The sequence below is a fragment of the Olea europaea genome, chromosome 16, assembly GCF_002742605.1.
Source record: "Olea europaea var. sylvestris chromosome 16, O_europaea_v1, whole genome shotgun sequence".
In the NCBI taxonomy this organism is placed as follows: Eukaryota; Viridiplantae; Streptophyta; class Magnoliopsida; order Lamiales; family Oleaceae; genus Olea; species Olea europaea.
In genome coordinates, this window is record NC_036252.1 from 15,362,159 (window position 1) to 15,385,281 (window position 23,123).

The following is a 23,123-nucleotide window of genomic DNA, read 5'->3' on the forward strand; positions in this document are numbered from 1 at the left end:
CTGCCTTTGAGGAGGTGGGAGGCCTCTGCTTGCCCTGTTCCTATGCTCAATCAATTTTTCATTGATTATCTCCGTTCTCATCATCTCTAGTAGGGCGTCATAGGTGGTGGGGTCTTGATTCTGCACATCCCTCCAGAATAGGGTGTTCATGTTCAGGTCTCCCCTCAATGCAGATAGTGCTTCTCTGTCGGTGACCTGTACGCAGTAAGTCATCTCGTCGATGAAGCGTGATAGGAAGCTCTTTAGGGACTCCCCATGTGCCTGTCTGATGTCTTGGAGACGCTGGATGGGGGCCTCCCCTTCCTTGCTCACTGCGAATCGCTTCAAGAATGTTGTCTTGAACTCGGGCTAGCTTCGGATGCTCCCAGGTAGCAACCTGCTATACCAGATTTCAGCCGCTCCACTGAGGGTTAAGTGGAAAGCCCTGCACTTCACGGCTGGGGTGGCACCCCTCAGGCTCATATGAGTTTTGTAAGCGTTGAGGTGCTTCTCCGAGTCACCTCTCCCGTCATACTTTGGTATCTTTGGCATGACGTAGTGACTCGAGACCTGGGCATTCCTTAGTTTTCTTGAGAATGGCAGGTTCTCATCATCATCGTCCAAGTCACAGGACCTCTGCTGCTCATCAGAATCGTAATCATCGGTCTCGTACCTTGGTTGTTGGTTAGAGGATCCGGGCCGGTTCCTAGCCTCTTTCTCCCTCCTTTGTGGCCTACTTCTAGGCGGGGTAGCACGGGGGGCATTTTCATGCCTTCTCTCCGGCTGCTAGGGCATTGGAGGTGGAGGCTGTGGCCTCCTCCGCGGCTGCTGAGCCTACTGTTGACTGAGCATCGGTTCGGCGGGGTTGATTCTGTCAAAAACACTGCCAGCTCTCCTATGTCTTGGATCTTGCTCATATGGAGGTGGAAAATCATCGTGGCTCATTTGGGCCTCGGTGGGTCGGCCAGAAGCATAGTTGGAGGAAATGTCGACTCCCACTTCCCTCTCGAACGGGCTTCCACCTCGGCCATCGTCTGGCAAGGCAGCCCTATGACTCTGAACCTCGTCCTCTTGCTGATAATGCCCGTGGAGAGCGTATGGAGGAATGGAGAAGCCTCCCTGGCCTTGCATTTGGGCCATGAGCTCCCTCATGGCCAAATTTTGGTTGGCAATATCCCTCATGTTGGCTGTCATGGTAGCCATTTCTCTTGACAGTCGTGCTGTCGCACGCATTCCACCTCTCCTTTGGTGGTGGTGGAGCCTCGGCCGAGCTGGGGCAGTAGGCTGGGGAGGCACATTCATGCTTTCTCTTACCCTCCTGGGAGGAGTATCTTCGTTAGAACTCATTTTCCTTTTATCAAACTTAGATTTGTCCAAGTGATGGGGGTTCCTCCTGTTCTTTTTCAAGAACAAATCCTTTTTCAAAGGGGGTTGCCCCAATGTTTTTCAGTAAGCTTTTACGATTTTACCACAAGGTTGCTCGTGGTTATGGTATGGTTTCCCATAAACGGCGCCAATCTGTTGACCCCAAAAAGTACGCCAACAGATGCTGGTCCCACCCGCGCTTGAGTGGGTAAATGTCCAACACACTAAGACACGTGGATGGTCTAAAACGAGCAGTGCAAAGGGCGTGGGAGTAGCCCAACGACGCGGGACGGTGATGTTCGGAATCCGACGGGTTGTTTGTAATTCGATTGTACAATAATTACCAACCGGTGTTCATAAATGTATATGTAATGTGTATAAACTCGATTTGTGTATTGCAAGTAAAATGAGAGAGAGTTGAGTAAATGTAGTTCTTTGTATTGATTCTTGCATTAGCCTTTTGATATTACACAAGAAAGTATTTATAGTAGTACATATGAAATGGGAGCCCTTGGATGAAGTGGCACGTGACCTCATCTCTTTAGTTCAAACATCTTTTCCTAGGTATGGGGCTTGACTTGCTAGCTTACGGCGCATTTATTGCTTGTGCAGGGCCTCCATGCTAGTGACAAGACTTGACCATTATGCTTATGACAAACGTTCCATCAATAATTCAAATAAGATCTGTGCAAGCGATCTCTTGGGAGAAGTGACCATGGAGGATGTTTCCTTGTGGTTCAGAGGCTCGCGCATCAATTTCGGGGCTTCGGCCATTTGTCATGATACTTCCACTTGAGGGCCTCAGCTGCTCTCAACAGGTTCCAGCAGCCTGGCTTCGATTCGTAGGCCTCGGTCAATGGGCCTCGGACAAAAAGGAGCCTCAGCAGATGGATTTCGTTCGAAGCAATTCGGATGTAGCCCACCTCGACATTGTGTACCACCTCGGCAGGAATGCCACGTGGATCGCCATGAGTGGGCCATTGGCCCAGGTAGGTTGGCCAGGTGTGACAACACGCATCATCATCCATTATTGGAAATCATACCAGATCAAAGTCCTAACTCAAGTAGTAAGAGCGAAGCAAGCATTCCCCCATAAATTTCAACCATCCCACCAGCAATCTCTTCACAGGTACAAGCCTTTTTCTTCTACCTTAATAGTCACAAAATTCTTAGGAGCAAATGGGCAAATGCTCAAATTGCTAGATTTATGACGGAAGTTGCACCACCATAGTTTGTGAGCATCTGAGATGCTAGACACAATTTTTGAAGAGGAAAAAGAAGCCGACACAAATTATTCTCTATCTCTATTACAAAAGAAACTATCGATATCCATTTTTTGTACTTTTTCTACTTTATCATCTACAATAGCCAACTCTATGCATATTCTCCATGAGGTTTAGAGGTCTTTATCTGTATTTCAAGATTAAAATCTTACTTTTTACTCTTATCCATGGTCCTATTGAAGTTATAGACAAATGACTAGTCCGCGTATTTTTGTTTTGTTATTCTGATATAGGAGTCTCCATATCTTGGATTGAGTATCAATACTTGTAACTGCACTATAGATATTTAATTCATGAAGTTCATGTTTGGTATATGATAGTAGACAAGATAATGAAGTATTTCAGCTTATTTTTCTTCTTAATAAGTCTGGTGATATCACTTCTCTTATCAAATGTGGCAAAAATATTTTAGTGTGAGGACGATCATATTGCAAATCTGCTGTTTTGATATTTAAGCTTATTGCTCATGTTGATGTACTACTTAATCTTTTCTTCTAGATTGCAACTCTTCCACTAAAGTGTTTTCAAGTTTAATTTCCACAAAGATGCGTTGTAGACATATTTCCAATTGTTAAGGATGAAATTTCCTAAAAACTTTTTCTTGACGATGTTTTGTTGAGAATTACAAGCCCCAATTCTATTGAACAAGAGTAATCAATCCGTAACCAGCTTTGTGGAGTGACAATAAGTAGGATTGATAATAATTAAACTTCACAACTTAATGATTTTTAGACGTCAGTTTGTACTATTTAAAATAGATTGCTCAAAAACGTTATTTTAACATCATACTTCCATAAATTTCATTATATGCATCACTTAAAATAGTAAGGTCGATGATTATCACATTTTATATATGTGAGTGTATTCAATTGGGACTTTTGAAAACTTGATGAACTTTTTAAGTAATGACCGCTGTGGATTTCGTAAATTTTTTTATATATTTGTATGAATTTAGTGGAAATCTTTCTTAGACTTCTATATATTTTCATTTTAAAATTTTTATAGACTTTTGTAGAATTTAAAAGATTTTTGAAAACTTTCAATTGATATGGAATTCAAGTGGATCTAATTCAATAATATGAAATTTTCACCTAGGAGGTAGTGGTTCCTACAATTTCCCTTCCTATTGCTCTTCCCATATAATAAAAAAATATTTTAAAAAAATGAAAATTTAGGACCTTAATTAAATAAATAATAATCAAATTTACACATATATATATGATAAAAAATAAATTTAATATTCAATATTATTAATATAATATACCTTTAAAAATAAATAACAAATTAATATAATTTAATATAATTATAAATTTGTCATAAAATTTTATTATTTTATAAAAGTCGATATTACTCACAAAAAAATGAATGGAAAAAGAAAAAAAAAGTTGTAAGAATCTAGTTTAATATTTTTTTTATAGAATGATAAATACTAACAAATAAATAATTGAAAAAATAAATTTTAATTATAACTTTAATGTTTGTAGAAGGAAAAATAAAAGATAAATATTGAAAAAAATATATACATATTGATTTATTTATTTTTTTGTAGAAATCTTCCAAAATCTTGTGATTAATGAAAAACGAATTTTGAGATTTTGTCTGAGTACTTTTTAGTTAAAAATTAGTACCCTAGAGATTTTTGTAAAAGCTCTAGAAATCATTGAAATTTAAATATCTCAAGACTTATAGATACTTCTAAAAAGTCTTGACTGAATACACCATGACTTTTAGAATTTTTTAAAAATTCTATAAAAGTCTCAATTGAATACTATAATACTTTTCGAGAAACTCAAAAAGTTTGCATTGAATACCCCTTGTTATGCCTAATATCTAAAGCTCTCAGTAGAGGCCACGTGGAGGCACTACATGTAGACATTTGACAGTTAACAAGAGCAAAAATAAAGAAAGGGAACAAAGCTGCTCTTTAATCGATGCATTGTCTTCATTCGTAGTTCTTTGTCGAAGTGCTATCTCTTCTGGCCGAACCTCTTCACATCCAAAGCTCCTCAATTAAAGTTGATACGCTTGCTACCTTTAAAAAGGATCTAAAGAGTAAATATAGGATGATTGATGTAACGTTTGTATTAGTAAGTGTCAAAAATGTCAGACTAGAATGTAGGGCGACTGACCCCTTATCAATGTAATTAATGGATGACAGAAAGTGATGAGAGGCTTTGGTTAATGAGATGAGGCAACATGGTTTTGATCCAACGGTGACTATGTCGGCCTTAACTCTATAGATAGCAACTTTTAGGACATATTAACGGATGGAAAAAATATATAAGAACTTTATATACTTGAAATTATGACTCTTTGCTCGTCTCCTGATGTTTGAGTTCGGATTCATTTTATTTTGAGATTTAACCATGAGAATCCTATGGGAGAAAGCCATCTAGTGGATCTTAGTCTGGGAGGATTTCTTGCATCTGGAAAAAATGAGGTATTCTTGAAGAAAGAATCACCAGGAGAAATCATTTTTCTAAAACACCATTATATCCCTTGAAAAAATGGAGTATTAGTTGAACAATGTAAAACACTATCATGGTTCTAGAAATGACGAGTCCGCACATCAGAGGGCCAGGAAACACTCTGAAGAAGGGGAATCCTCGCAAGTTTGCCCGACAACTTACCACCAATTCTATCAGCCACATAGGAGAGGTAGATCAGGATTTAGGTCTAGGATTGCTGCTAGGCTCACCAGGAAAGTGGCAACCATGGCCCTAAACATGAGAAACATGGTCACGCATGAGATACTGAGGAGCATGCAAGGCCAGGGAGAATATCTAGTTCTCCCCCATGCAGCTTAATGAAATGTATTCCACGACTCCTCGCAAGAAAACTACTATCTAGTTAAAGAAAGGGACCATAGTTAAATGGTCGGACACCGGCAATACACTAGGGATGAAGTCCCAGGGGAGAGGAAAGTTCGGGTGGATACATTTACCAACTATGCTATTGATAATCTCCATGAGGTCCCATTCAATTTTCCTCTAAATTATGATCCGAAAGACATGTCTCATAGGTCAATAAATGTATTCGATAGGCTGAGCTTAAGGCTGCCTAGGAATAGGCTGAGAAGATTAAGATTCGGATGAATCGCAAAGCTCCTGCAATCTTGATGATGATGATGACAATCTCCTACTCTCACAAGGGATTAGAGCGTTCATGACCTAAATCACTTCATGTTCCCCAAAGTCCCGAACTATGACAGGAGGGGCGATTCTACAAAGCACCTCTACAGCTTCAGAACTCAAATGAACCTTAGAGGAGACACCCATCATAAAATGCAGAGCCTTCCATTTAATCATAAGTGGAACAACTGATCTATGGTACATTAGGCTCCCAGAAGGAACCATCCGAAGTTGGCCAGACTTTAAGAAGGCTTTTTTAAATGCTTCGCCACAAGTAAAGATGGCGAAGGGGTCTTCAGGACATGAGGTAGAAACAAAAAGAGTCATTGAAGAATTTTCTATCTCGTTTTACTGATGAGATGACTTACTACATGCAAGTCATAGATAGGGAAGCCCTAACAACCCTAAGGAGAGGACTCGATGTGAACTTTCTCTTCTAGAGGGATGTGCAAAATAAAGAACTTACAAGTTATGAAGCATTATTGGAAATGATAAGACATGAGATCATCAATGAAAAATTCAAAGATCATCGTAATAAGGCAAATCAAAGCCTTCTGCTTCGACAAATACAAAGAGAAAGAGGACCTACCTTCTACTTGATGGACCATCAGGTTGGACAATCGACCTCCTCCAGTCTAGGACAAACATTGGCTACAGCAACATTAAGTGCAGTGCCTACTTTGACTTATGAGGAAATGAATTCCAATATAGAAACATACCAAGGCAGACTTTACCAATGTTTTCCTAATATGGGAAGGGAAAAGAGATGAGTTGCTGAACCTAGAGATAGGGATGAAGTACCCTTCTGCTATACATATCACCACTCCTACAGCCCTAGCACTGTTGGTTGTAGAGATATCGCTAAACACCCTAACAATCAAAGAAGAAATAGTCACCGGCAAAGAGACGAGTCTTATAGGCAAGGTTGACAACTTAGGAACCATGTAGCAAGACTCCCCAATGAGAGTTGTTGTAGCCCGAAACGATCTCAAAGAATGTTAGCAGACAATGGAAGCTCGATTAATGTCATATTTTGATCTATATTTGATAAAATGGAAGTTGATCATGAGTTAATTCCAATGACTTCCTCTTTGTACGGGATCATAGGCAATATCATTTTTCCAAGAGAAAATCACTCTAGCAATAGAGATGGAGACGACACCAAACATGGCTCACCATTTTATGGAATTGTTTGTTATCGAATATTGCTCTACTTACCACGGAGTACTCAGGAAGCCGATGTTAAAAGAAATATGGTCCATCCCATCCATCCACCATCTGTGCGTGAATTTTCCAATGGAGCACGGTATCGTTACAGTCAAGAGGGATCAAAGATGTGCTAGGGAGTGCTACTCCAACTCTCTCAGAAAAGCTGAATCTAGGGATATTAATGTCATTTTAATGGACATTGACAAAGAAAACCACCCTAAGCAAGGGCAAAACCCTAAACAAAGGGATGACATCGAAATGATAGATGCCTCTGAAGAAGAGGTTGTTTTTGAAGTACAATACATCCCTAAAAAAAGTAGAGCTGCTGAAGAAGTGGCTAATCCTGATGAACTGGACCTCGTATAATTAACTGCGAACCACAAACAGCTCCAGTTAAGGAACTGAAAGCTTTACCATGGATCCTCGGGATCCCTGCAAATCCATGCAGATTGGGAAAAAAACTACCAAAGACAACCAAGGAAAACCTAAAATATTTCTTACATATCAACTTGGATGTTCTTGCATGGAAGCACAAGGAATTGGTAGGCATCGATCCAAAGGTTAGTTGCCATCATTTGAAGATCGACCTAAAAGCTACCCCTTATCAGCAGAAAATGAGAGCCATTGACCCAGAAAGATATGAGGCCTTGAAAGATGAGGTAAACAAGCTAATTGACAATCGCTTCATTCCGATTGGCAATCGCTTCATTTCGAGTATTGATTTATCTGAAATAGGTACCAAACCCCGTCCTAGTAAAGAAGCACAATGGAAAATGGAAGGTATGTGTAAATTTTTCTAATCTTAATCAAGCATGCCTTAAAGGTAGCTTTACACTTCTATGAGTTGACCAACTGATTAATTCCACTGTGGGGCATGAATTGTCGAGCTTTATGGATGCCTACTCAGGTTACAATCAATTCCAATGCATCCAACGGATGAGGAGGGTACGAAATTCATAACTGACAGAGGTCTCTATTGCTACAAAGTAATGCCCTTTGTGTTGAAAAACATAAGAGCCACGTATCAAAAATTGGTCAATAAAATATATGTAGATCTCATTGGAAAGACTATGGAGGTATACGTGGATGATATTCTGGTAAAAAGCTTGAAAACAAAGGACCACATCAAGCACTACTGTCAAGCCTTCCAAATAATTCGAAGGTATAGAATGAAGCCGAATTCTCTCAAATGAACTTTGAGAGTCACCTCAGTAAAGTTTCTGCGCTACATGGTAGATCAGAAAATCATTGAGGCCAACCCTAAGAGAATCAAAGCTTCAATCGAAATAAGGTCACCCAGAAACCTAAGGAGGTACAAAGTTTAACAGGATGCGTAATAACCTTAAGTCGCTTCGTCTCAAAGTCAACAGACAAATGTCTTTCCTTCTTTAAAGTTTTGAAAAAGAGAAACAGGTCTCAGTGGACGGAGAAGTGTGAAGAAGCTTTACAAGTGCTAAAGAAGCACTTGGGACAGGCTTCCTCTCCTCTCCTCTCCGAACTCAAAGTTGAAAAACATTTACCACTATATCTAGTAGTGACCACCAAGGCTATCGACTCAGTGCTTATAAAGAAAGAAGGGGGTCACTAATTACCTGTGTATTGTGTAAGTAAAGCACTACTCACCGTAGAAACCCGCTATTCAGACATGGAGAAGCTGGCTCTCTCCCTCGTCACAACTTCTTGAAAATTGAGTCTACAATTCCAAGCACATACCATAAAGTGCTAACTAATTTCCCATTCAAACAAGTGTTGCAGAAGCCTGATGCTTCAAGAAGATTGTTGAAATGAGCCGTGGAGTTCAGTGTATTCAATATTATCTTCAAAGCAAGGATTACTGTTAAAGGACAAACTTTAGCAGATTTACCGAACCTTCCAATTGGATTCTTTTTGTTGATGGTTCCTCGAAAGACACTAGATCTAGAGTAGGAATGGTCATGATTAGTCCAAAAAGACATAAACTCAATTGTATCATATGGTTCAACTTCAAGACCATCAATAATGTAGCAGAGTACGAGGCCATCTTAGTGGGCCTCAGATTAGCCAAGGAGATACAAGTAAAAAGGCTGGTCATCAACAGCAATTTCCAGCTAGTAGTTAGCCAGACTAATGACAATTTCTTAGTCAAAGACAAGAGCATGACCACCTATCTAAAATTAGTCCTAGAATTTATTCCAACCTTTAAAAGATTTGAGTTGACACAAATTTTGCATTCTGAGAATGCTTATACCAATGCTCTTTCAAGACTAGCAAGTGACAAGGATTCTGAACTACTCATGATGGTGCCTATAGAGCACTTTCCTAAACGCTCTACCTCTAAAGACGAAGAGGTGATGTGGGTCGAAGACACTTCTCCATGGATGAAGCCAATTATAGCGTACCTCAAAGACCAAGCCTTGCCCTCTAGCAAAGAGAAAGCATGGAGGCTCAGAAGACAAGCCTCTCACTTTGTTTTCCAAGACAAGGTACTATACAAGCAGGGTTTCTCCTTGTCTTTACTCCAATCTATTGGTGGTGAGCAGGCCAACTATGTACTTCAAGATATTCATGAGAGGGTATGTAGCATGCACATGAGATGATGGTCTCTAGCACAAAAGGTGTTAAAATGGGGATATTATTGGCCTACACTGAAAAGGATGTATAGCTATTTAGAAAAAGGTGTGATAAGTGTAAAGTTTTGCAATAATTTAGAGGCAACATTCTCAAGAGCTAAATATCGTTTCTAGTCCATGGCCAGTTGCTAAGTTGGGGATTGATCTTACAGGACCCCTACCTAAAGGAAGTGGTAGTGTTAGCTTTGCAATTGTCGCTATTAATTGCTTGACAAAATGGGTTGAAGTTGAACTCCTAGCCAAAATTACTAAAGCTAATACTTCCAAGTTTTGTTGGAAAACTATTATATGTCGGTTTGAAATTTTTCATTCAATTTGTCTTGGATAATGGGTGACAGTTTAATAATAAGAAAGTCAGAGACTTATGCGAAGAGTTAGGAATCAAAAACACTTCTCTTCTCCATATCATCCTCAAGCTAACGGACATGTAGAAGCTATAAATAAGACCATCGAATACACGATTAAAACGTAGTTAGATACTTCAAAAAGGGCTTGAGTTGATGAATTGCCTCGATCTTATGGGCTATCGAAATACTAGCAGTACAACTACAAGAGAAAACTCATTTCTCTATAACTTATGGAGCCAAGACTATGAGTCCAATCGAGATGGGTCTGCCATCTCCTCGTCGTATACATTTTAACTAAATATCCAATGATGAGTTGAGGAGATGCAAATTCGATTTCCTTAAAGAAGTAATGAATGATTCCTAAGAAAAATGGGTTTTTTTACCAACAAAAGATGACTAGATATTACAATTCCAAAGTTAAGAAGAAGTCATTTTGTTTTAATGACCTTGTGCTATAGAGGGTGTTCCTATCTTCTAAAGAGCCAGGAGTAGAAACTATTGTCCTCAATTATGAGGGTCTTTATTGCATCAGGGAAGAAGTTCGACGAGGGACTTATAGAACTAAAAGCATGGATGGAAAAGAAAAGCTTCATCCATAGAACGCAAAGCATCTATGGAATTACTACAAGTGAAAGTTAATGAATTTCATGTATGATATGTTTCAATTAAATAAAAGTTTGTATTGTTGAAAATCTTTGTTGAGAAGAAAAGTACCTCCCATTAACTAAAGTTAAGGGAGAAGCCTCTGCATAGACGAACCGTCCCTATACAGGGAAGTATGGGCACTTTGACGATGAGGCAGAATGGACCACCTCCTAAGTCGCGAAGTGGACAGCACTATTTTTAAGGGGGCCTCAAGAAATTAACAAAAGGCATGAACTTCTAATACTTGTACAAATAGCAAATAGAAACAAGCCTTAAATAACAAAATAAAATGCAACAAAGCAATGAAATAAAAAGTACAGTAAAGACAATAAATAATAAAAATCTTTTTCATTCATTAAGAAAAAAATTTTAAGGGCTTCAAGGTCATTTGCAAAATGAAGAAAAGGAAAATTATTACAAAAGTCCTATCTTTTAAGTGGAAGGGAAGGAATGAAGGGCACTATAGCATTAGGAGCCACGGTTTCTAAGGTCACCTCATCTTCAATAGCATCATCTTCAATTTCGATCACATGGCTACTCTTTGTAGAAGTTTTTGGCTTCTCATCTCTCTCTCTCTTCCAAAAATTTGGACCTAAACTTTGAGGTGTCGAAGGTTTGGTAGTTCACCTCAATCCACTCTGCCACCACGATAAAAGCATACTCCACCAGTATATTGCAAAACTTTGGTATACCTATTAGATGGAAGTTAGCAATGTAATACTTTTGAGCTTTACTATCAATAGATTGAGCTTCTTTCATCATCATCTTCTCCTCTTCTGTCAAGCTGGAAACCCTTAAGCTCAACTCCCCCATCTCATACTCCAAAGAAGCAGTCTCTTTATTGGCCTTTTCCAAGGCCTTGGCCACCAATTTTTGGTAGGCATCAGAAGTCTCCACTCACTTTGAGACAAGCAGAACTCTTCTTTCAAATTTTCAATTTCCACTAAAGAAGAAGCGAGCTTCACAGACTCTTCAATTTGTTGTTTTTTTCAAGGCCTCTACCTCAACTATTCTCTTCTTCGCTACTTCTTCGACCTTGGAGGCCTTATTAGCATAATCTTTATTTTTGCTTTGAAGGTTTTTAAAGAGGGTTTTAGCTTCTATAGCCAAACTGAAGTCCTTCGACGTTTAGCTCGCGATTGTGGTGAAGATGTCGATCGCGTCATTAGTCTCCACAAAGTTCTGCCAACGATCCATCTACAATTTATAACAACTAGACTTGTAGTTTAGACCTCTGGAGCTAGCTCATCACTTCGTTACGGAGAGTTTAGGATGAAGAGTTGCAGTGGACTTGTAGTGGACCCACTTGGAGTCATCGCCCTCTTCAAAGAATCCTACCCTTTAGCTATAGCTATAGAGGCTGCCATCAACTTCTCTCTAGCTGGGGCTTCGGACTGAGGCGATGGACTAGCCATTGATCCATTCTCTTCGATGGCAGAGAACTTTTGATTTTTCTTAAGGACCTCCTCAACCTTATTTTTTTCTTCTATCCTTAATAGAAGGTCATCCATCTCCTTCATGACCAACAACATCTTTGCTAATCTTCTCCACTTTGTCCCTCACCTATTTAGCCCCAGTAAATGAGGCTCCAATCCATTCCTCCCAGCAGTAGAGGTGGCAGCTAGAATATGTATGAAGTTTAATTTATACTGGGTTAAAATTTCAGATTCTGTTCTCCTATTTGAAAATGGTATAACTTGGGCTATCTTGCATCAGTGGGGTTTGAAAGGTCTATGAATCTTTTAATAGTGGCCTTTGGAATTTCTCAAAAATATTATCCTAAAAAAATTATGCCCGTTTTAGTAAACTGCGTCGAGTTGAATCCGAGTTTTCTGTCCAGCATATTCGACCAATATTTTCATGCTTCAAACGTTATCGTCGAGATCCCAAATTTTTAAATGTGGTACATATATTAATGCTTTAGTCCCTATAAAAATTTCATAATTTTTAATAGACGTTTGCTCGGCCAAATAAATTTTTCTTCTACTGTTGTTAAATTCGTAATTACCGAATTGCCTTCAAATCTTTTCCAAAATCAAATTTTGCTATATTTGCCTAAGTTTACCTTCCATTATATTTTTATATGTTTCCAAAGAAAATTTCAAATTTATAAAATACTTTGGCTAACATCAAAGGGGTAGAACCAAACAAAGAAATGATTATTTTTTTTAACATTTCAGGTTCTGAAAATTCGGGGTGTTACAACTTGGTATTAGAGCATGGTTTATTTTTCTGTAGACTTGCAATAGGAACCATATCTTAGGAGTGTTGTGTCACATATAAAGTTGATCAAATTCTTTTAATAAGGATCCTGAGCACTATGCCCACCGTAGTCGCCCCATGCCGATTTCGAGGTAAAGAAAGTTCTATGAATACTTTTGTATCTATGTGATAATTATGAGAAAGTTTATTTTAGATACAACATTTGAAATGTATGTATGAATATCAATATATTTTTGAGTTGAATACCTTTTGTGGATAATCATTATTTTGCAAAGTATTTTGAGAACGTGACCATATTAAATATTTATTTAAGTCCTCAAAAATTAACTAAAACTTATTAGATACCCACTAATTGGACTTTGAATAACTGGTAGGAAGACGAGTTCATTGACGCCTCCTCAATGTGAGATCATGAGACAGTATGAAGAGTACCGGTGGCCAGCGCACAATATGTGTGAGCACATTTTGGAGATGCTTGTAAGGTGGAGAGAGGTGAGACAACTAGGTTATATGGTCACTGGTCATCGAGCCACCCACCTTCTTATTGATACCTTGCCAGAAGAGTGGTTGGAGACTGCCGAATCAATTTATGATTAGTTATGGGGAATTCTTGTGCCTACGTTGCCTCGAGAGATTAACTATGAGGCCTTTTGCACAGAGTTGATTGATCAATGGAAGTTGGCTCGACTTGCAATCCCTAAGGATGATAGTGTACCTACTAAGATGTACATTCATGATGATGCACCTCCACCTGTTTCAGACGATGAGGCATAGTCTTCTAAGAAACTTAGGATTTATGGAGGCTGGATTAGTGACGACGATGAATATAAAGTCAAAATTTTAGTAGATTTTATTAGGTTTAATTGTTATTGATGTCTAGTAGGATTCTTTTTGTTTTCATGTTAATTAGCGTCAGACACTCTGTTATTGCTTTGTATTCCTCTAGAAGGATTCTATTTATATAATAATAAAAGATTGTGAGCTATAAATCTTTTCCCTATATTGTGCAAGTACTGTCAAATTCTCTGAATGTGATTACATTTATAATGGTATATAGGACTATGGCGCAAGTAGGGACAATTAGGGAATTAAGACAAGAGATTGATGAGTTGAAACAGGCCTTGACTGCCCAGGCTATACCTCCAGGTCCACCAATTCCACCAGCACCGCCAGTATCATTAGCATATCTATATATATCGTCTATTTCGACGATAGAACAGTTTCGTACATATCAACCCCTACCTTTGATGGTGGGAAGGACCCTCTGGTAGTTGAAGAGTGGTTGCATACTATTGAGAAGGTCTTTTGGCACATCTCTTGTATGAAAAATCAAAAAGTATTATGTGCTGAGTTTTTGCAAGTTGGAAGAGCAAGCCATTGGTAGGAATCCTCATCATGTACTTACACCGAGGAGGAACAATGTAATTTAACTTGGGACCAGTCCAAAATGGAGCTAATAGAACAGTTTTTCCCACAAGCTCTACAAGACTATAAGGAGGCAGAATTCTTAAGACTGGTACAAGGAGATATGAAAATTTTCAAGTATGAGAACAAGTTTGAGGAATTGTTTCGATATGCCCCACATCTTGTAAGTAATAAGCTCATGAAGGCAAAACATTACGAGAGGGGCCTGCATCTAGAGATCAGGTAGATTGTGAGTTCACATGATCTCACCACTTTTCAGGCAATTGTGAAAAAAGCTCAAATAGTAACATATTCAGGGGCAACATAATGGCTTTGGAAAAAGGAAGTGGCAGGGTAAGAATAAGAATTCTGGACAGTTAAGAAGCAGACACTTGTGGGCCAATCAAGTAATCCTCCATCCCAATGTCCTATGTGTAAAAAGTTTAACAGAGGGGAATGTCTCTATGGAAAGTATGCTTGCTATATATATATGGTACGTCCATTGTAACCTTCAATTTTAACCAACCCTCTCTTAGCATATTAATATCCATTTTGTTAACTGCCAAAACTTAGCATTTTAAATCCCCACTAACCATTTTTAATTCCCAACATCAGTCGTTGCCGACCCACTTTCATATGGATATTGATAGATATTAATTATTCCAAATACTTCTTTAATTTATATATATATATATATATAACATTCTTTAGCCTCATTTTCCCTCCTACTTATTTTGCCCATTTTTCCATAAACTAAAGTAACTTGAATCTGAAAATTTATTTGAAGAAGAAGCAAAGAATACGCTGCATTTTAGTTCAATATATTGAACGCAAAAATGGTATTCAAACTCTAAGCATTAAGGTAGGGGTGTTTCGACGCTTTTGTAAGTGGTGTGAGATTTATATGCTTTCGTTTGTGTTGAACTTGTTATTGTGTTACTCATGATGGAATCACCATTCAGTGGTTTACACGAGATATGATGAGATGATTATGATAAATGAAATGGGTTATCAAAACCTACAAGTGGCTGACTGATCACCAATTCGCTTGAAATTGATGGTGACACAATCGAATAAAATTTGCATTTCTGAAAATATATATTTTTACCATTTACTTAAGTGTTTTCCTACTGAGTATTATTTATAGTACTCATCCCAACAAACAATTTTGCAGGTTAAGATCGAGGAATGGCAGTGGTTGGCATAATGGCAAGAGTTCGGCGATCTGAAATGCTTTCAACTTCTAGTAAAAATTTCTATTTATGTAAACATTTTATGGATACTTAGATGACATGTTTTTTAGAAATTCTTTTAATGTTTATTTTGTCTAGTTTGATAGACAATGCATGTTAACTAGAATTTAGAACTGTTGGATTGAATATGTATGAAGTTTAATTTGTGCTGGGTTAAAATTTCAGATTCTGTCCTCCTATTTGAAAATGGTATAACTTGGGTTACAGTACATTTTTTAAAGTGAAATCAGTGGGGTCTATGAGTCTTCTAATAGTGGCCTTTGGAATTTCTCAAAAATATTATCCAAACAAAAAAATTATGCCTATTTTAGTAAACTGCATTGGGTCAAATCCGAATTTTCTGTTCAGCATATTCGAGAAATATTTTCATGCTTCAAATGTTATCATCGAGACTCCAAATTTTTATATATGGTACATATATGAATGCTTTAGTCTCTATAAAAATTTCATAATTTTTAATAGACATTTACTAGGCCAAATAAATTTTTCTTCCGCTGTTGTTAAATCTGTAATTGCCAAATTGCCTCCAAATTTTTTCCAAAATCAAATTTTGCTATATTTGCCTAAGTTTATATGGATAACTACCTTCCATTATATTTTTATATGTTTAAAAAATATTGGATTTATAAAATACTTTGGCTAACATCAAAGGGGTCGAACTAAAGAAGAAATTATTATTATTTTTAACGCTTCAGGTTCCGAGAATTCGAGACGTTACATCTACTTTGCCCCACTCAACTTTGGATAGCTTAAATTGATCAGTCATGGGAAAGGTTCAAAATCATAGTTGAAATCAGTTAAAAAAAGTCAAAATCGATTAAGGGATGAACTCACAAGTTTCTGAGTATGAGGTAAGAAATGTCACATGGGGAATAGTGTCACCCTCATACACTGCCACTTCCCCTTCAACTAGAACTACGTCTCCTTTCACCCTTTGATGGAGAAAGGAAGTCCTATGATGAAAGAATAGAGTAATCCCCATGAACAGAGGAAATACCAACCCTTGTATTCCCCTTTCCCCAAAACCCTGGTTGAAAGATGGTTTGGAAAATGTGAAAGGGCATGTCCTTACCTAAGGAGGTCTCCTTCCACAAGAAACAGGTTTTCACTAATTGGGGATTAACTGGTGGAAGCTAGCCCATACAACCTCAAAACGGCTCTAAAAAAGGGATGAACAACTAGATGAAGCCTTACCTTAAAAAAACTCACTAATGGCGACACGGTCCTACTTAGGAAAATAGGCTTGCTCATCAGGAAAGAGGGCTAGAAGTTCAATGTCATAAGGTATGCAATTTTTTTTTTCAAGCTGACCATGTGGGATGCATTTACGATGGATTGGACTTTGGTAGCCCCTTAACCAACATCCTCACTTACCCTCCCCTCCTTTGGAGTTAAAATACTTTGCTCATTCCTAATGGCTCTAATAAGGTCAACTGTATTTCATAGGGTAACACTCATCTCAGAGGCCACCTGACTAATGTCTAAATCCACCCTAGAAGGTGAAAAAGCCATTAGACTAACAATTGTAAAAGGTTTTGGATACTTACGAGATTTAACAAAAAGACACCGAACGAAAGTAACTAGAAATCGAGAAAAAAGGTTGAAGAAGACAAGGTGAAGAGAATATGAATTTAGTGATTAGCAAAGGCAAAAGTGAGTTTTGCCCTAGGTTCTTGTCTTTTATAGTTAAAGGCACTTAATCCTAACCATTGGATGTAGATCCTGATCATCCAACTATTTGTTTGAAATTTAGTCTGAACCACCCAACACCTTTCTCTGAAATACGAAAGACTCACCTACGATAGCCATCGTTACTCATTAAATGGATGGTGGTTGAGTGTATGGAAAACTAAACCGCTTCAACTGCCTTTCTTAGAAAAACGTAAAAGATAGCAAATCATTTGTACCGAATGATTAAGTATGCCTCGTATTCCTAAACACATTAATTAGCATGCCTCTTCAAAATTGTTGCCAACAACTTCGCTCAAATTGATGAAGCACACCACTTAAGCCTCGACATAGACAACTTAGCCAAAAATTCAACAATATATTAATAAGCAAACCTTATCAGTCAAATAAACACCAGCTTTGATTGAACTCCTAACAAACAAAAAATCTCAAACTCAACTTCTTGGATGACTATCTTGGATGGTTAAAAATAATCACCCACAACAAAATTTTTAAATAACATAAGTTCATGCATTACATAAATGATCATAAATAGACTGGGAGACTATTGTTATGCCTCATACCCGAAGCTCCCAATAGAGGCCACGTCAAAGCCATGTAGAGGTACTGCATGTCGACATCTGGTAATCAACAAGAGCAAAAATAAAGAGAGAAAACAAAGCTACACTTTCGCCGAATACTGTCTTCATCCATAGTTCTTTGCCGAAGTATTATCTCTTCTGGTTGACCTCTTATCAATGTAATTAATGGATAATAGAAAGTGATGGAAGGCTCCAGTTAATGAGATGAGGCCATGTTGTTCTAATCCAACGATGATCACATTGGCCTTAACGCTATAAATAGCAACTTTTGGAACATGTTAAAGGATAGAAAAAATATATAAGAACTTTATATACTTGAAATTATAACTCTTTCCTTGTCCCTTAGTGTTTAAGTTTGGATTCATTTAAATTTGAGATTTATTTGCAATTTATCTTTAATTTTGCGATTACCCTTGATCATATTGTCGGTACCCGAAAGTTTTCATCTCGTGTCATAAAACATCTCTCACATTCATAATCACTATGATTTTTTGACTGTATTTCCGATGAAAACGTGCCGAAATTTATTTGCGTGGACACGAGTGAGCCCAACATCAAAAAGTCATTAAAAGTCTCAGTTGAATACATCCCCCTAAGAGTAACAATATTATCAATGTAAATCACGTGTTCCACGTTATTCTCTTGTTAAAACGACATGTTATGGGTTCCACCGCTAGTCCACCATTGTCGTTCGTATGTAAAATGAAGAACCATACTTTATGAGAAAGATTAAGGTAGTGTGAAAGAAAATCAAAGATAGAACCCGTAATAATTCAAATTCTTATATATTGATTATTATTGTTTTCATATACTGTGACTTTGGATTTTATCTTTAACAGTACTCCAAAACTCCTAATTAGCAGTTAGTTAACAAGATTATCAATGTAGTAAGTTCAAGTAAATGAATGTCCAGGTATGATATACATTGAAAAAAGAAATGTTATAAAAGAATTTGTCGCTGAAGAATGTTGCATCATTGAAATTGAGATGTTCAAAGCTGCTGTGTAGTTTTTCCAAAACCGATGTTCTAAACGGTGAGAAAATGTGAGGTTAGATCTGAGGCCGGGAGAAGGCTCTCCATATATGGGTAAGCCATAAATAATACAGTAAAGTCTATTTTGACTGCATATAGTGCGAGATTAACCAGAAGAAAAGGTGTGACTAATACAAGCCTAGATGTCGGAAGCACCGCTAATGCGAGACTAGCACCAATAGGCACGCACCTTTTATATTTAAATTTTTTCAAATTAAATAAACTAATTGAATAAAATGAATTATCATTAATAATTTTTAATAATTAAAATAACATTATATATAAGAAAACATATTAATACACTTAGACTTCGTCTATGCATATACTTCGTCTATGCATTCCTAAGTTCGTAAGACTTGAGGCTTAGTTTTGCCTTACACCTTTTAGAACTTTGCCATAAACTATAATTTATTGTTTGGAATTTATTTCTCCTCACTCTTAAAGTAAAATGGATGCAAGCAATTTATAATTGATTATTAATTCATTCGAAGTTAAATACGAATTCAATTACACATTCATAAATACTGCACACTAGTATTCACAAATTTCATAAGATTCACTACTATTCCTCTTACAATTCCTATTTATAAACCATTTATAAATTGCTTGCTAATTGGAGGTAAACTAAAGCGCTCTAGGTAAAGTTGAATTTTATCATTAATTTATTTGATCACAAACTGAATTATTTGCAAGGAGGCGGGAAATTTCAACTTTCCAATTCACTGGCCTTCTTTAAAGGTTTTATTTAAACGTGTATAGTGCTCATGATATTCTAGTGTATGATAAAATAATGCATATTTTTGTGTAAATGTATTTTTCAAAAAGGTCAACAGTATTACTATCAAAAGAAATTACTCACTTATTTTTATCTTGACCAATAAAAAAGATTATTTCCTTAAAAATTGCTTATTTCTTTATAAACAAGCTTTTTATATTATCAAACATGTAACAACTTCGTCTAGTACTCCTATAACATTTGTGAATGAAAATGGTAAAATTTGGAGAACTAGACTATACCAGCTACTTTCCAGTAATGAAGGCAGCCATTTGTGTTTACAATTTGAGAATATACTGGAGAATTAAAATAGAAGACATATTAGAAAATGAATGGTATATTAATTGATGTCATTAATTAGCTTTGTTTGGAATTATCGGATGTATTTCTTGCTGGATTGTATGCTCATATAGTATAATTTTGCATAGTTTTGCAGATGTAAAAATTATAATATTCTTACATCAAATAAAATTGTTTTTATTTTATTTATTGCATTTATTTGTTATTGAGTATGCGAATTAAAGTGTCTATGATAATTTGTGATAATATAAATTGGGTACTTGCGTTGAGAAGTATAGTATGACACAACTTATAATTTGATCATAAATAATTTGTTCACAATCAATGTATAAGGGTTGGCACCTAGTACTGGAAGGTTGTAATATTGACTGAATCACTGTTCAGATTTGTGATTTGTCCTTATCAAATAAATAGTTAAAGATGATACTAATACACTTGGAATGTATTGAAAGGACCACGCGTTGAGTTTAATTTTATAGCATGATCATGCGGAGAATTAAATTCCACTATACCGCTGTGTAATTCATCTAAATCCTTTGGCTGGATTATGTATATATTTTCGTGATTTTAATGGTTCTTTGATTCATTAATGGGTGAGATCATTTTGATTGGTCAAATATTTTAATGAATTGGGAACTTGAGAACGAGCAAAGCATAGAACATGAATTCGTATCAGGAATTGTCACCCTTAAAATAGGTAGAGTGACTATTTAAATATTTTCTATTGAACGATTAAAATCTGAACTCAGTGTTTAACGACGGTTAAACTTTTACATCTATGATTAGTTCATATGATCGTTGAAGAAAATGATACTTAAGTTAGTGAAAATAATTAGAAGAACAAAACAGTCATTTATACTCGTACCTAATTATCGGATTTCGAACGAGAATAAAATACATATATGGCAATTCAGAGAAAAGTATTACAGATTTATTGGCTTCTACGATCTTATATATTCAAAGAGTCCAGTCTTTTGCCTTTAGTAAAAAAAGTAAAGATTAATAATTAGATTGGATGGTTTAGAGTTGACTAGACAAGATCTAATTATTGGAGTTTGGGTAATATATGTCTGATCAGTCCCCGTGGTAGCTTCATAAAGTATTGAAACTTAATTATGGTAATTATAATAGTTTTGGAATTAATTATAATTATAATAAAGTTTTGTACTTAGTTTAATTATTATGAAAGTTGTAAACTTAATTATAATTGTAATTGAAATTATAGGACTACACAAGAAATTAAATGTAAACTAATGGGATATGGACTTTAATTAAAATTCCTACTTGGATTTTTAATTAGAATTCTTATTTAAATGTGAAATTATTATTATACAAGGATTGTAACTATTGTATCTCTATAAATAGAGATTAGATAGAAACTAGACATTCTATGGAGCTGTACAACAATCATAATACATAGTTACATGGTGTTCAAATTTGGAGAGAGAGAAATATTTTTCTTGCTTTTATCAATTGTGTGGTTCAAGAATTAGTTTCTTGATTTAATTAGAAGAAGGTGTCCACCCACTGGTATAGTCTTGACTTTGGAGAATTCCATACGAGGCTTGGAGATTTGAAGCAACATTAAAAGTTGTAGGTTCGTGATCCGAAAAATTGAAAGTTTATGATTCGGAATTAATTCAAGAATTGACCATCGAATTTATGTAAAAATTCGAATAATTTATATTTGATATAACATACACGTAAACATCTAGACGATATTGTTTGTTGAATTAAATAATTTTTTTATTTTTGAGTAATTCCACTTCTGCATTCCAACATCTCTTTGCCATGCAATGTGTCTAAACCTTTCGAGAACTAATCAAATTATCACCTTTTCTTGGGAATAGTTATGAGTCCTAAGTCTTTCCGTCAAGCCTTCCCTTTCCAGTATTTACCCTAGTGAACATGGCACATTGTGCGTACGCGTTTTGGATTTGACAATAGTTTTTAAATGAAGTAGTCAACGTATTAGAAAAATAGATAAGATTCGTAAATCAATCGTTATTGGTTTCGTTTGTCTATCTGCTTTGCAGATTTTGCTAAACTTCTCAGCAAATTGCCTAAAGGTACGACTTGCCATGAATACAAGGGTTTAGATAGAGTGCAAATGCAAGAGAGGTTGGAATAGTGGAGGATTCAAGAATTCAGATGATCATGGGGAGCTTTGGATAAGCTAAAAAGAAAGGTGAACAAATTGATATCATGTCCGAACAATATGTCAATGTCTATTAACATCATGTATTTCAAATGTGCATGTGATCCCTAAAGAAATTTTGGGTTAACTTTTATTGAGTTTAAGTCTTGTAGTTACTCATTTACGAAAAATATGCACGGGACAACTCTTGATAAATAGACGATTTTAATTTGATTGTGATTAATCGTGTAAAAAATTTAGACAAATTAAACCTTTAGACAAGAGTAGGTTCAATGGTTATAACCTATTCAAGGAGCTTTTATGCTTACCCCGTAGTAGAAGTTGGAAAAAAGTTAGTTTATTGTTGTTGCCTACTTCGAGTTGATTAAACTGCACATCATACTTGTGTTAATTTTTCCACTATCCTTTTGTGAATGACAAAAATACCAAAACTAAGGGCAAGTGAACCAAATCAAACAATATAATATACGGATTATCCACCTCTAACCAAATAATTGTAATAAAAACCGAAGAATGTAAACGTTATGAGGATACAAACCCCAACATTTTCAAAGGAAAATCCATTGTATTTCCTCTGGCCAACTATAAACCTTTTTCGTACAAACTGAAAGATGACATTTAAAGGTAGCTTCCTGTCAAGCTCTTGGACAGTGCAAAATTGGAAGCTTTGGTGCCAACAAAATGCAAACATTCAAGGCATATGCAATTTTCTACAATTACAGTGACACATAGCACCATATGACCCCAGTAATGAAATTAATTCTGGACATATTGTTTTCACAATAAATAAGAAAAGTAAGAGGCGGCACAAACAGCTTAAAATTATTTAAACATTTGATTAGGACCACTCGTCAATTTAAGCATAAGCATGAAGCTATCAAGTTAATGAGAATCAGGTCAAGCATTCTAAATTGAATTAAGCTAAACTGACAGAAAATTAATGAGAGAAATCATGACAGCCTCTCATATGCGTGGAACCCGAGTGAATAAAAAATTCTAAAAAAAAAAGTGGGGCCGACCCCCTTCTCACCTCCTCTCTGTCAGTGTAGCATGTCCCTTCTAAATTTCAACCAGCCCATATTTTTATTTCTTGGCAATTCCAACAATATTTTCAGGTACTTCAGCATTTTTCCTTCCAA